This window comes from Pleurodeles waltl, chromosome 3_2, assembly GCF_031143425.1.
Source record: "Pleurodeles waltl isolate 20211129_DDA chromosome 3_2, aPleWal1.hap1.20221129, whole genome shotgun sequence".
In the NCBI taxonomy this organism is placed as follows: Eukaryota; Metazoa; Chordata; class Amphibia; order Caudata; family Salamandridae; genus Pleurodeles; species Pleurodeles waltl.
In genome coordinates this window covers 210,813,325-210,821,334 of record NC_090441.1, presented here as the reverse complement: position 1 = coordinate 210,821,334, position 8,010 = coordinate 210,813,325, and positions in this window count along the sequence as shown.

Genomic DNA, 8,010 nt, shown 5'->3' with positions numbered 1-8,010 from the left:
CACTGAAGCGGGTACCCCTCTGTGCCCTTATATACGTATGTACGGGTGCTGAGCAGTATGCACTGGACTGGGTACCCCTCTGTGTCCTTATATACGTATGTAAGGGTGCTGAGCGGTATGCACTGGAGTGGGTACCCCTCTGTGCCCTTATATACGTATGTACGGGCGCTGAGCGGTATGCACTGGAGTAGGTACACCTCTGTGCCCTCATATACGTATGTATGAGCGCTGAGCGGTGTGCACTGGAGTGGGTACCCCTCTGTGCCCTCATATACGTATGTAACGGCGCTGAGCTGTGTCCACTGGAGCGGGTACCCCTCTGTGCCCGTATATACGTATGTACGGGCGCTGAGCCGTGTGCACTGGAGCGGGTACCCCTCTGTCCCCTTATATACGTATGTAAGGGCGCTGAGCTGTATGCACTGGAGCGGGTACCCCTCTAGGCCCTTATATACGTATGTATGGGCGCTGAGCGGTATGCAGTGGAGAGGGTACCCCTCTGTGCCCTCATATACATATGTAATGGTGCTAAGCGGTATGCACTGGAGTGGGTATCCCTCTGTGCCATCATATACGTATGTAAGAGCGCTGAGGGTGCTGAGTGGTATGCACTGGAGTGGGTATCCCTTTGTGCCCTTATATACGTATGTTAGAGTGCTGAGGGCGCTGAGCGGGAAGCACTGGAGTGGGTACCCCTCTGTGTCCTTATATACGTATGTAAGGGTGCTAAGCGGTATGCACTGGACTGGGTACCCCTCTGTGTCCTTATATACGTATGTAAGGGTGCTGAGCGTTATGCACTGGAGTTGGTACCCCTCTGTGCCCTTATATACGTATGTACAGGCGCTGAGAGGTATGCACTGGAGTGGGTACCCCTCTGTGCCCTCATATACGTATATACGGGCGCTGAGGGTGCTGAGCGGTATGCACTGGAGTGGGTACACCTCTGTGCCCTTATATACGTATGTACGGGCGCTGAGCGGTATGCACTGGAGTGTGTACCCCTCTGTGCGTTCATATACGTATGTAAGAGCGCTGAGGGTGCTGAGCGGTATGCACTGGAGTGGGTATCCCTCTGTGCCCTTATATACGTATGTACGGGCGCTGAGCGGTATGCACTGGAGTGGGTACCCCTCTGTGCCCTCAAATACGTATGTAAGGGTGCTAGGCGGTATGCACTGGAGTGGGTACCACTCTGTGCCCTCATATACGTATGTAAGGGTGCTAAGCCGTATGTACTGGAGTGGGTATCCCTCTGTGCCCTCATATACGTATGTACGGGCGCTAAGCGGTATGCACTGGAGTGGGTCCCCCTCTGTGCCCTCATATACGTATGTACGGGCGCTGAGCGGTATGTACTGGAGTGGGTCCCCTCTGTGCCCTCATATACGTATGTAAGAGCGCTGAACGGTATGCACTGGAGTGGGTACCCCTCTGTGCCCTCATATACGTATGTAAGGGTGCTGAGCCGTATGCACTGGAGTGGGTACACCTCTGTGCCCTTATATACGTATTTACAGGCGCTGAGTGGTATACACTGGAGTGGGTACCCCTCTGTGCCCTCATATACGTATGTACGGGTGCTGAGCGGTATGCACTGGAGTGGGTATCCCTCTGTGCCCTCATATACGTATGTACGGGCGCTGAGCGCTATGCACTGGAGTAAGTACACCTCTGTGCCCTCATATACGTATGTAAGGGTGCTGAGCGGTATGCACTGGAGTGGGTACACCTCTGTGCCCTTATATATGTATGTACAGGCGCTGAGCGGTATACACTGGAGTGGGTACCCTCTGTGCCCTCATATACGTATGTGAGGGTGCTGAGCGGTGTGCACTGGAGTCGGTACACCTCTGTGCCCTTATATACGTATGTACGGGCGCTGAGCGGTATGCACTGGAGTGGGTCCCCCTCTGTGCCCTCATATACGTATGTACGGGCGCTGAGCGGTATGTACTGGAGTGGGTCCCCTCTGTGCCCTCATATACGTATGTAAGAGCGCTGAACGGTATGCACTGGAGTGGGTACCCCTCTGTGCCCTCATATACGTATGTAAGTGTGCTGAGCGGTATGCACTGCAGTGGGTACACCTCTGTGCCCTCATATACGTATGTACGGGCGCTGAGCGGTATACACTGGAGTGGGTACCCCTCTGTGCCCTCATATACGTATGTACGGGCGCTGAGCGGTATGCACTGGAGTGGGTATCCCTCTGTGCCCTCATATACGTATGTACGGGCGCTGAGCGGTATGCACTGGAGTGGGTACACCTCTGTGCCCACATATACGTATGTAAGGGTGCTGAGCGGTGTGAACTGGAGTGGGTACACCTCTGTGCCCTTATATACGTATGTACGGGCGCTGAGCGGTATGCACTGGAGTGGGTCCCCGTCTGTTCCCTTATATACGTATGTAAGGGTGCTTAGCGGTATACACTGGAGTGGGTACCCCTCTATGCCCTCATATACGTATGTAAGAGCGCTGAGGGTGCTGAGCGGGTATGCACTGGAGTGTGTATCCCTCTGTGCCCTTATATACGTATGTACGGGCGCTAAGCGGTATGCACTAGAGTGGGTACCCCTCTGTGCCCTTATATACGTACGTACGGGCGCTGAGCGGTATGCACTGGAGTGGGTACCCCTCTGTGCCCTTATATACGTATGTAAGAGCGCTGAACGGTATGCACTGGAGTGGGTACCCCTCTTTGCCCTTATATACGTATGTAAGGGTGCTGAGCGGTATGCACTGGAGTGGGTATCCCTCTGTGCCTTCATATACGTATGTAAGGGTGCTAGGCGGTATTCGCTGGAGTGGGTACCCCTCTGTGCCCTTATATACATGTGTAAGGGTGCTAAGCGGTATGTACTGGAGTGGGTATCCCTCTGTGCCCTCATATACGTATGTACGGGCGCTGAGCGGTATGCACTGGAGTGGGTCCCCCTCTGTGCCCTCATATACGTATGTACGGGCGCTGAGCGGTAGGTACTGGAGTGGGTCCCCTTTGTGCCCTCATATACGTATGTAAGAGCGCTGAACGGTATGCACTGGAGTGGGTACCCCTCTGTGCCCTCATAAACGTATGTAAGGGTGCTGAGCGGTATGCACTGGAGTGGGTACACCTCTGTGCCCTTATATAGGTATGTACGGGCGCTGAGCGGTATACACTGGAGTGGGTACCCCTCTGTGCCCTCATATACGTATGTAAGGGTGCTGAGCGGTATGCACTGGAGTGGGTACCCCTCTGTGCCCATATGTACGTATGTAAGAGCGCTGAGGGTGCTAAGCGGGTATGCACTGGAGTGGGTATCCCTCTGTGCCCTTATATACGTATGTACGGGCGCTGAGCGGTATGCACTGGAGTGGGTACCCCTCTGTGCCCTTATATACGTATGTAAGAGCGCTGAACGGTATACACTGGAGTGGGTATCCCTCTGTGCCCTTATATACGTATGTAAGGGCGCTAAGCGGTATGCACTGGAGTGGGTATCCCTCTGTGCCCTTATATACGTATTTACGGGCGCTGAGCGGTATGCACTGGAGTTGGTCCCCCTCTGTGCCCTTATATACGTATGTACGGGCGCTGAGCGGTGTGCACTGGAGTGGGTACACTTTTGTGCCCTTATATACATATGTACTTGCGCTGAGCGGTATGTACTGGAGTGGGTACCCCTCTGGGCGCTGAGCGGTATGCACTGGAGTGGGTACCCCTCTGTGCCCTTATATACGTATGTACGGGCGCTGAGCTGTGTGCACTGGAGTGGGTACCCCTCTGGGCGCTGAGCGGTATGCACTGGAGTGGGTACCCCTCTGTGCCCTTATATACGTATGTACGGGCGCTGAGCGGTGTGCACTGAAGTGGGTACCCCTCTGGGCGCTGAGCGGTATGCACTGGTGTGGGTACCCCTCTGTGCCCTTATATACGTATGTATGGGCGCTGAGCGGTGTGCACTGGAGCGGGTACCCCTCTGTGCCCTTATATACATATGTACGGGCGCTGAGCGGTGTGCAGTGGAGTGGGTACCCCTCTGTGCCCTTATATATGCATGTAAGGGCGCTGAGGGTGCTGAACGGTATGCACTGGAGTGGGTACCCCTCTGTGCCCTTATATACGTATGTAAGGGCGCTGAGCGGTATGCACTGGAGTGGGTACCCCTCTCTGCCCTTATATACGTATGTAAGGGTGCTAGGCGGTATGCACTGGAGTGGGTACCCCTCTGTGCCCTCATATACGTATGTAAGGGTGCTAGGTGGTATTCACTGGAGTGGTTACCCCTCTGTGCCCTCATATACGTATGTAAGGGTGCTGAGCGGTATGTACTGGAGTGGGTATCCCTCTGTGCCCTTATATACGTATGTACGGGTGCTGAGCGGTATGCACTGGAGTGGGTCCCCCTCTGTGCCCTCATATACGTATGTACGGGCGCTGAGCGGTAGGTACTGGAGTGGGTCCCCTCTGTGCCCTCATATACGTATGTAAGAGCGCTGAACGGTATGCACTGGAGTGGGTACCCCTCTGTGCCCTCATATACGTATGTAAGGGTGCTGAGAGGTATGCACTGGAGTGGGTACCCCTCTCTGCCCTTATATACGTATGTAAGGGTGCTAGGCGGTATGCACTGGAGTGGGTACCCCTCTGTGCCCTCATATACGTATGTAAGGGTGCTAGGTGGTATTCACTGGAGTGGGTACCCCTCTGTGCCCTCATATACGTATGTAAGGGTGCTGAGCGGTATGTACTGGAGTGGGTATCCCTCTGTGCCCTTATATACGTATGTACGGGCGCTGAGCGGTATGCACTGGAGTGGGTCCCCCTCTGTGCCCTCATATACGTATGTACGGGCGCTGAGCGGTAGGTACTGGAGTGGGTCCCCTCTGTGCCCTCATATACGTATGTAAGAGCGCTGAACGGTATGCACTGGAGTGGGTACCCCTCTGTGCCCTCATATACGTATGTAAGGGTGCTGAGCGGTATGCACTGGAGTGGGTACACCTCTCTGCCCTTATATACGTATGTACAGACGCTGAGCGGTATACACTGGAGTGGGTACCCCTCTGTGCCCTCATATACGTATGTAAGGGTGCTGAGCGGTATGCACTGGAGTGGGTACCCCTCTATGCCCTTATGTACGTATGTAAGAGCGCTGAGGGTGCTGAGCGGGTATGCACTGGAGTGGGTATCCCTCTGTGCCCTTATATACGTATGTACGGGCGCTGAGCAGTATGCACTGGAGTGGGTACCCCTCTGTGCCCTTATATACGTATGTACGGGCGCTGAGCGGTATGCACTGGAGTGGGTACCCCTCTGTGCCCTTATATACGTATGTAAGAGCGCTGAACGGTATACACTGGAGTGGGTATCCCTCTGTGCCCTTATATACGTATGTAAGGGTGCTAAGTGGTATGCACTGGAGTGGGTATCCCTCTGTGCCCTTATATACGTATGTACGGGTGCTGAGCGGTATGCACTGGAGTGGGTCCCCCTCTGTGCCCTTATATACGTATGTACGGGTGCTGAGCGGTGTGCACTGGAGTGGGTACACCTCTGTGCCCTTATATACATATGTACGGGCGCTGAGCGGTATGTACTAGAGTGGGTACCCCTCTGGGCGCTGAGCGGTATGCACTGGAGTGGGTACCCCTCTGTGCCCTTATATACGTATGTACGGGCGCTGAGCTGTGTGCACTGGAGTGGGTTCCCCTCTGGGCGCTGAGCGGTATGCACTGGAGTGGGTACCCCTCTATGCCCTTATATACGTATGTACGGGCGCGGAGCGGTGTGCACTGGAGTGGGTACCCCTCTGGGCGCTGAGCGGTATGCACTGGAGTGGGTACCCCTCTGTGCCCTTATATACGTATGTACGGGCGCTGAGCGGTGTGCACTGGAGCGGGTACCCCTCTGTGCCCTTATATACATATGTACGGGCGCTGAGCGGTGTGCAGTGGAGTGGGTATCCCTCTGTGCCCTTATATATGCATGTAAGGGCGCTGAGGGTGCTGAACGGTATGCACTGGAGTGGGTACCCCTCTGTGCCCTTATATACGTATGTAAGGGCGCTGAGCGGTATGCACTGGAGTGGGTACCCCTCTTTGCCCTTATATACATATGTAAGAGCGCTGAGCGGTATGCACTGGAGTGGGTACCCCTCTGTGCCCTTATATACGTATGTAAGGGTGCTGAGCGGTATGCACTGGAGTCGGTACCCCTCTGTGCTCTGTGCCCTTATATACGTATGTTAGAGTGCTGAGGGCGCTGAGCGGTATGCACTGAAGCGGGTACCCCTCTGTGCCCTTATATACGTATGTACGGGTGCTGAGCAGTATGCACTGGACTGGGTACCCCTCTGTGTCCTTATATACGTATGTAAGGGTGCTGAGCGGTATGCACTGGAGTGGGTACCCCTCTGTGCCCTTATATACGTATGTACGGGCGCTGAGCGGTATGCACTGGAGTGGGTACACCTCTGTGCCCTCATATACGTATGTGTGGGCGCTGAGCGGTGTGCACTGGAGTGGGTACCCCTCTGTGCCCTCATATACGTATGTAAGGGCGCTGAGCTGTGTCCACTGGAGCGGGTACCCCTCTGTGCCCGTATATACGTATGTACGGGCGCTGAGCCGTGTGCACTGGAGCGGGTACCCCTCTGTCCCCTTATATACGTATGTAAGGGCGCTGAGCTGTATGCACTGGAGCGGGTACCCCTCTAGGCCCTTATATACGTATGTATGGGCGCTGAGCGGTATGCAGTGGAGAGGGTACCCCTCTGTGCCCTCATATACATATGTAAGGGTGCTAAGCGGTATGCACTGGAGTGGGTATCCCTCTGTGCCATCATATACATATTTAAGAGCGCTGAGGGTGCTGAGTGGTATGCACTGGAGTGGGTATCCCTTTGTGCCCTTATATACGTATGTTAGAGTGCTGAGGGCGCTGAGCGGGAAGCACTGGAGTGGGTACCCCTCTGTGTCCTTATATACGTATGTAAGGGTGCTAAGCGGTATGCACTGGACTGGGTACCCCCCTGTGCCCTCATATACATATGTAAGAGCACTGAGGGTGCTGAGCGCTATGCACTGGAGTGGGTATCCCTCTGTGCCCTTATATACGTATGTACGGGCGCTGAGCGGTATGCACTGGAGTGGGTACCCCTCTGTGCCCTTATATACATATGTACGGGGCTGAGCGGTATACACTGGAGTGGGTACCCCTCTGTGCCCTTATATACGTATGTAAGGGTGCTGAGCGGTATATACTGGAGTGGGTACCCCTCTGTGCTCTGTGCCCTTATATACGTATGTTAGAGTGCTGAGGGCGCTGAGCGGTATGCACTGAAGCGGGTACCCCTCTGTGCCCTTATATACGTATGTACGGGCGCTGAGCAGTATGCACTGGACTGGGTACCCGTCTGTGTCCTTATATACGTATGTAAGGGTGCTGAGCGGTATGCACTGCAGTGGGTACCCCTCTGTGCCCTTAAATACGTATGTACGGGCGCTGAGCGGTATGCACTGGAGAGGGTACCCCTCTGTGCCCTTATATACGTATGTACGGGTGCTGAGCGGTATGCACTGGAGAGGGTACCCCTCTGTGCCCTCATATACGTATGTAAGGGTGCTAAGCGGTATGCACTGGAGTGGGTATCCCTCTGTGCCATCATATACATATGTAAGAGCGCTGAGGGTGCTGAGTGGTATGCACTGGAGTGGGTATCCCTCTGTGCCCTTAAATACGTATGTTAGAGTGCTGAGGGCGCTGAGCGGTAAGCACTGGAGTGGGTACCCCTCTGTGTCCTTATATACGTATGTAAGGGTGCTAAGCGGTATGCACTGGACTGGGTACCCCTCTTTGCCCTCATATACATATGTAAGAGCGCTGAGGGTGCTGAGCGCTATGCACTGGAGTGGGTATCCCTCTTTGCCCTTATATACGTATGTACGGGCTCTGAGCGGTATGCACTGGAGTGGGTACCCCTCTGTGCCCTTATATACGTATGTACGGGGGCTGAGCGGTAT